The sequence below is a fragment of the Dinoponera quadriceps genome, unplaced genomic scaffold, assembly GCF_001313825.1.
Source record: "Dinoponera quadriceps isolate SergipeBrazil2010 unplaced genomic scaffold, ASM131382v1 scaffold3736, whole genome shotgun sequence".
In the NCBI taxonomy this organism is placed as follows: domain Eukaryota; kingdom Metazoa; phylum Arthropoda; class Insecta; order Hymenoptera; family Formicidae; genus Dinoponera; species Dinoponera quadriceps.
The window spans coordinates 515,743-523,898 of NW_014557750.1; the positions used below are offsets into that span (position 1 = coordinate 515,743).

The 8,156-nt window shown below is 33.8% G+C and overlaps 1 protein-coding gene across 1 annotated transcript in view; it reads left to right on the plus strand.

Moving 5' to 3' along the window:
* Positions 1 to 4,508: 4,508 nt before the first annotated feature.
* Positions 4,509 to 8,156, plus strand: part of LOC106749440 (tubulin polyglutamylase TTLL13-like) — a 28,114-nt gene continuing 24,466 nt past the window's right edge. Inside the window, exon 1 of the mRNA XM_014628883.1 lies at positions 4,509 to 5,173. The gene's annotated coding sequence lies outside the window, so the exon portion shown is untranslated. The remainder of the gene's footprint in view (positions 5,174 to 8,156) is intronic.

Here is an 8,156-nt window from a genome sequence, read left to right on the forward strand (position 1 = left end):
TTTTTTTCGGTTCTGGTTTTTTAAACTTGTTTCTTTATTGAAATTTTTATTGATTTAAATTATATATATATATAGATATATAACGTGTCCGATAATATATTATAAAAAATAATAATATAACTTCCTCGATATAGATGGAGTTTCTTCACTATTTCCATCTTCTGCTCTTAATTTTTTTGGATATATAGTGAACCAAAAAGAAGTACAAACCGAAAAAAATATAACGGTTCCGATTTCGGTTCTGGTTCTGTAGGTTTTATAAAATTTCGGTACAGTTTACGGTTCCCGTCCGATAAAAATATCGGTTTTCATACGGTTTCCGTTCCGGTCCNCTATTTCCATCTGCTGCTCTTAACTTTTTTCGATGTATAATATTATCCTCGTTATTTGTAACTTCTTCCTAATGGAAATTCAATGTAAATTATGTAGATTCTAAAAATATTCTGAGAATATCTCGATATTCTTCGAACTTTCTTAGAATATACTTGTTCCGCTAGAGTAATTTGCACAATTCAGAATAATTGTCTTTCTATTTATCCCAAAATTGTTACATATTATTTCTTCTATTAATTCTCTTCTGTTCAATATCGTATGCTTAAATTTAAACAGGCTTTATTTTCTATTTCTCACGATAACTAATAAATGTTCTGATTTTTCGTGAGAACTAAAATGTTATTATGAAATGAAAAAAACTATTATTTAAAATCACAGAATAAGAACCGAAATAGTGAACCCAAAAAAATGTAAATCGAAATAATGTAACGGTTCCGATTTCGGTTTCAGTCCTGCAGGCTTTATAAAATTTCGTATAGTTTACGGTTTCGATTCGACAAAAATACTGGTTTCCATACAGTTTTCGGTTTCGGTCCGGTCCAGGTCCCTGGTTTAAACATAACTGCATAATTTTACGATACCATGACATAAAAATTACGTATATTGTACCTATTGTAATCACGAGCTAAAGAATATTGCCTTTTCCCGTTTAAAAGCTCATAAGTGAATTTAAATAATAAAATTTTTATTTTTTTTATACATATATGTATAAATTTTTAAATTATTAATATTGAATACCTTTATAATTAACACCAAGATCGGATACGCGAACTATTCATGGTTAAAACTAACTTAAACTAATGATTTATCTTTTATCTTTGCGCTATGATATGTAATTTATAATATTTTACATACTTTACATTGTTTAGATGAAAAAAAAATCACATATAAATATCACGTAGATAATACGTAAATTATCCGTGTAGATGTATTCTTAAAATCTGTGGCATCACAGTTCTGACTTTAATCCATCAGATACAAGAAGCTAAGAAGTTCATTGGCCAAGAAAATGCGGAGAAAACGAAGAAGCTCTTGGTTCGCGAGCGCATAGATTCGCGTTCTCGTCGAATCACCGTGATCAACCAAAATCCCGACGAAACATTGCTCATCGCGGAGTGTTATTTAATTGCGTCAAACGTCATTCATCGAAAGGCTTCTCGGGAAAGCTCATGGCTCGCGTCACAGAACGCTGCGAAAGTCGTTTGTATCGCCGGTGATGGTTTCGGATAACACTTTGACCCGCTCGCACAGTGTTCGTTATCCGAAACCGACGAACGATTCGCTCGCGCAGCTGCAATTGCAAGCGTACTCCTCGGGCAAGTCCGGCTGATCGCGAGTGCGATCAGGTGTATCGTGATAATGAACGGATATTTTTGCCGATCTCGCCTAGCCGGGGTGACACCGAGCGAGCTGTCGTTATCGCCAAGTCGCAGCATAATTATCGGATCATTCCGCGACGGTAACGTCCCCCGAGCTTCTTACGCTTCTTTATCGCGCAAGAAGAAAAATGCGAAATTGAAATTTCACTCATTATTTCGAATTCGGCGTTCCTACGAATTGCTATTGGTCATCAGATTACTGAGAGAAGATTGAGCAGTTGTTTCTTCGCGTTTCTCCGATATCTTTCCGTCAAGACGATTTCACGTAACCATCGAAGGAAGTAAAAATCGGTCAAGACGTCGTTTCAGGTAAGCGAGATACGAGAAATAAGAAATTCGGCGACCGATTGTTATCATTTCCGTTAGATTCGTGAAACAACGTATCATTATCTTCATTTACAAAAATTGATAATTAATTGTCATCTTCATTTCATTATGCGCTTTAGGTATTCGTTATTTTTATTATTTTTGTAACATTTTTACTTTTAATTTATATACTCTTAGCCTTTTTTCTTTCTTCTTTTTTATTTCTTTTTCTTTTTTCTTTTCTTTGCGGCGCTTGTTTGTATATTTACATTGTATTGTACCATTTGTTGCTCTTACAGCACACTTAAAAATTTTGTGTTAATAACGGTTCACTGAAATTTTCGTTTTACTTTAACAAGATGAATATGTTAAAAAATAATATTAACAAGGTAAATATGTTAATTTAACATATATTTGTGTACTTTTTAATATATTATCCATGTTAAAGTAAGACAAAAATTTCAATAGACTGTGTTTAACATAAAATTCTTTGTAAGGATTTATTCTAGAGCATAATAAAGCAAATTTTATCTTACATAGTCGTTTTCGAGCGACTTTTTGCGTTTGAAGGTTGTGAAAAATAAGAAAATATCGACGCGTAGAAATAAGAAGAACGCTATGCGTCAATCGAGGAAAAAATCAGATGAAATGTGCTCTTGCAAATGCGACAATAAAAAGAAAACCTGACGTATTATAACATTCTTCTCGAAATAAACGACGCACGAGAGGACGTTCTTAGGCGATAGGCTCTGGCTTCGTGCTGTCACCTACACCTTTTATCGCATTTCCGGGCCATATTATGTCTAGGGCACTCGCATAGTGTAAATAAATACCCTATATATCGAAGTGTCATCAAGCACTTCAGCCAGTCGTCTTATGGTACGACGGCACTACGCGTCTTGAGTTCAGTGATGAGGATCGAATCGTGAAACGTCGAATTTAATAGTTCTTTGTTATAAAAGACCGAAAATTTCACGGAGTATTCTATTCCCCGTGATTCTTGGAAAATCTCAAACGTTATTTCGCAATACGAGACATGATAAGCCGCGGTTGTGCAAAAATCGCTACGAGATTAATGAAAGTGATTTAACATGTCATTGAATGCTGCGGAAATAGCGTTTCTTTGGTTGGAATGATTATGAGATTGGAGTGAATGTGAGAGAGATATACTAGGATATGTTAAGATATACTAGGATTCCCCAAATAGTATACATTGTTAAAATATTCGAAAAAAATAACAACTTTCAATTATATGAAACACCAAGTGATAAAAGAAACAGTATAAGTAATTATCTCAATTATCAAATCAGTAAAGTATAAGTAATACGTAATTACAAAAGCAACGAAGTGATAAGTAATAAATAATTACAGAATTAACAAAGTGGAGATTAAAATTGACAATTGCTCGTTCGGCAAACGTTGTACGATTAATAAGAATTGACATGACTGTTGAATATATTTTTCGAAAAAATTTCCGAGATATCATACTTATCCATAGAGAAAAAATATCAGTTCAATTAACGTAACAAACTAAACGCGTTTTGATTGAAAAAACAAAATTTCTAGTTATAAGAAAGTACAGAAAAAAAATGTTGTGTTAAAAACAGTCCACTGAAATTTTGTGTTATTTTAACATGTGGAATACATTAAACAGTACATAAATATGTGTTAAAAAGTGCACAAATATGCGTTAAGAAACACACAAATATAATGTTAAATTAACATATTCACCTTGTCAACATATTGACAAGATGTGTTAATTTAACATTATATTAGTATATTTTTTAACACATTCTCCTCATGTTAAAGTAATACAAAATTTCGGTAGATAGTTTTTAATGTAAAATTTCTTATTGCATTTGACTCATAAAGAACAGAAAAATTGTATTTCCTTCAACCACGTTCGGTTTGTTCATCGTCACGTTAATTCAATCAGCCTTTTATCTTCGTACGAAACTTCTTAATTATGTTAATTAATTTGATAATTTAGAAAAAACAATGATTTCTTCTTTCGGGTATCTCTCACGATAGTTTCATGAAGAAGACAATATTGCGTTTTAACATGCGACAGGTCCTCGAACTGGATCCACCTTTCGGACAACCGATGCATCGCCGGAAGTGTTCGCTGTGTTGTCGATGTGGTGATGCAACATGTTTGTGCAAAATGTGCGCGCTGTGCTGTCGGTAAACCGAGTGTAAGAACTTTGTTTCGCACTCTTGAAAGTATTATGCTCCGTTTATCCGCAGTACGGCGACGACAAGATCATCTGGATCGCCCTGACCTGCGGCGGCGGCAGGAGGAATTTAGACGGAAAGGAAGGACGTGCGTTCGATTTTCGCGGTTCCCATATTCCAGCATAATTCGGCCGTGTGTTGTAAGGCATTATGCTAGGAATATGCGGTGTTGCGAATCTGCACACTGAAATCTTCGAAAGAAACCGAGAGCAAGGTCGCATACGCTAATGCAAATCTCGCGATAACGGCATGTAAGGACGCATTTTGATAATCTTTAAAACGTAAAATTCACGATTTCTTCGCCATTCGAAATGGAGCGGAATCGCACAGTTTGCTACACTAGATTTTTTCTACCTAGACGCGAGATATCTAGACGATATTTATCTACACGGACGGGGGACAATCTTTTTCTTTTTTTAATTTCCAAGATTGTGTCGCGATAACAAAGATATTTGCGTCTTGCCAGCTCGCTTGACAGACGCGATAACGACGTCCGTAATCGTAGAGAATATTTACGAAGAGCGCTCAGTCTTTTATTCGTTGCGCTGTAACAGTCGAAGTTGTGCAGCCGCTCGCGCTGAAACGGTCATCGTTAAATAGCGCGTTCGCGCTACGTTTGAGAGACATTTTCCCGCGATTTCCACCGGGGGGTTATCGATCCACCTCGACCTCGTGACAATTATTATTATTATTATTAATGTCGTGCGCTACCGATGCGCATACATCAGTAGTATCGTGACTGCAATTCACGCAAAGAATTCGCCGAGCGCGGCCGACGCCAACAGCGACGTTATTAATTTCGCGGTCGCGAAATCAACCCCGTGCGGTGTCGCGAACGCGTTTCTCGCGGAGAATATCGCGGAGGCACGCGATAGAGAACGGAACGAAGGAGTCGCTCGAGAAACACTGACACAATTTCGGTAAGTTTCGATTTCTAAATCTTGATGCGAAGGTAAATTCACGCAGAACATTTCTCTTGAATAATTTAGCGTACTAATAAAGTAATTTACTAGATTTGAATTGCACGATTAGGATATACTCATATTAAAGCCAAAACTTATACGTGAAAATAAGTGAATAGCTTGATTAGATATATTTTTAACCTGATCGTATATAAATTTACCCGTACATACGTATGTACAAAGAAATATCAGAAAGATAAAATGTTCCGTATCGATGTATGCATTTCCGATGCTGCACTTTGAATTACGGGTTATTTCTAATGCCAATATGGGGAAAGATTTGGTCTCGTGTAGTAACTAATGTATTATGTAATTGTGAGTGTACTATTGCATTATGTAACAAAGCCCTTATTATTTAATATTTTTCGAGTAATTATTGTGTAACGTATGCCACTACTATTATATATACGCGTCTACGAGAACAGCAGAAAAACTGATTATTCATTGCGTTTGTAACATAAGGCTTATTCTTTTTCGTTGAACTGACTGCTCACGAAGTGTACACTTAAACCTTCTTTTCATGGAAACGGCATCATGCTCGCCGTTCTTTGTTGAAGTGCAACGGTATTAATACAAGCAGTTTATTGCACTGGTTACCTTAGTGGTCTTTTTAGTTTAATTAACTGCATTAGTTTAGGAAATTTACATATATATTGAATCGTATGTACGAAATTCTTACGCTTCACTGTAAATCAATTTCTTAAACTAGTGCAGCCAGTTCAGTTAAAAAAACAGACCATAGATTTCGAACTAATGCAACAGTGTATTTTAATAGCAGTTTTGTATAAAAACGAGTAATAATCTAATGTAGTATTTCTTAGATTATTTTGCTATAATAAATATATAAAGTGTGGCTTATGTTACAAACACAATGAATAACCAGCTTTTCTAGTCTCTCTAGACGTGTATATACAATAGTGACATACGTTATATAATAGTTACTTGAAAAGTATCAAATAATAATGGCTTTGTTACATAATATAATAGTATAAATATATATATATATATAGAATGAGAAAAGTAACGATACAATGGAAACGTTTGAAAAAAGTTACATATTAAAAGTTCAAAAATATGAATAACATTCTCATTTGTAATGTGATGCGTCATATTGATCGCTGCTAGAATTCTGTGTTGTACTTGTCAGTTTCGTTTCAGTTCAGTGCAATTTCAATGCAGTGAAAAAGAACAAACCTATAGTCCGGGTTATGTGCAGTCGTAATAATTCGCCTTGCTACTTAAATTTCCCATGCTGTTCTGAAATTGTTTCAAAATTATAAGTATACATTTATATATTATAAGTATATATATTCTAGCCGAACAAGATTACCATGGTATTTTTTCGGTTCATGAATGTTTACAAAAATTCTCGAACGTTCGAGAAAAATTCTGCGCGTGTGCATGGGCATAATTAGGATTTCAGTTGAGGAAGGAGGGGGGGGGGGGAACATTTATCTNTATATTAAAGTACGTTTTTGCGAGTCTTCAATAAACTTTCTCAATATTTTTTCTTCCAGTTTCTTTCTTTTCATGAGCATTTTTCTACATAGCAAATATATAGTCCACTGATGCAATTTAGCATATATAGTCTACTGATGCAATTTTGTGACATTTGGTCTGTTCTTTTTAGCTGCACTGTTGAACTTGATACAATAAGTTAAAGCGAGATAAAATATATTTGTCTCATTTTAACTTATTACATTTATTATAGTTCAGCAGTACAGCTAAAAATAACAGACCACTTGTTGTTTGCAATCAGATTTTCACATTTCGCAACGTACAAAAAACCTTTCAATGGTACTCATCGTGCACGGTTGGACCAAGGAACGTTTGACAGTGAAATTGAAAAATTGTCATTATATTCATTTTCATAAAACATTGCTAATACGTTGTCATTAGTTCTTAATTACAGTACATGTGCTAGCTTCTTTGTAGAAATGTAAATAACATAATGAATGTAAATTGTAATATAGCAGTTATATTTTTTATTTTTATGATTTTCATAATTTAATTGTTTCTCCTTACCCAAAATTTAGAGGTGGACAAACGTCCTTCTTTCCCTTTTTAACTACGCCAATGTGCATGTGTATCTCACAGTTGTACTTGATTATTATATAAATACAGATATCGCGCGTAAACATTTTCGATTGAAGTAAAGATAATTCTTTGATTATTGCAGCTATATTGAGAGACTTCCTCACGTTTAGATCTTTATCTTGTGTTGATTTTTCTTTAGGTTCTTGCTACTATTTTTTGTTTGTCATTGGATGTTTCCGGATATATTAATATTGAAGCTCAGATACGTTGTATACACTGATTATCGGTTGTTAAATCTATAAGACTACAGACTGGTGTTACGTATACATCATCTTTGTATCGAGACTGGATCGAAATGATTGTGTCTGCTTGGTAAAACAAAGTTATTATTTTACATTGTTCTCTGGAATTTGCATATTTTTTCTAAATGTGATTAAGTTTCTAAGACAACGGATATTTTTGCTTTGAAATTTTGTGTTTTTTAACTTTTACTCAACGAACCTCTATGACCACGATATCAAGCCTGCTCAATAAATATATTAATATAATTCGATAGTATACTTCTCTTATTGTATAATTTGTAATTTTTCTGTAATCGATAAGAGTCCAAATTTAAGGGTTCGGAACGTACAATATTCGTAATATTAAGTTATTCGCTATATCTGCTTGGTTTTTATTTGCTTTTTATTACTTTTTTATTGTAAATTTTGAGGGCCTTTACATTTATATCGTATATACAGGGTATCGCAAAAATATGTTACTATACTTTGTTTATAAAGTGTTTATTAAATATTGTACAATGTTGCTTTCAATGTTTATAACAAACTACATTAGTGTGGTAACATTTTTTGCGACACCCTGTATATGTTTATAAACCGTGTTTTTTTTTGTAAAGTAGGATCGA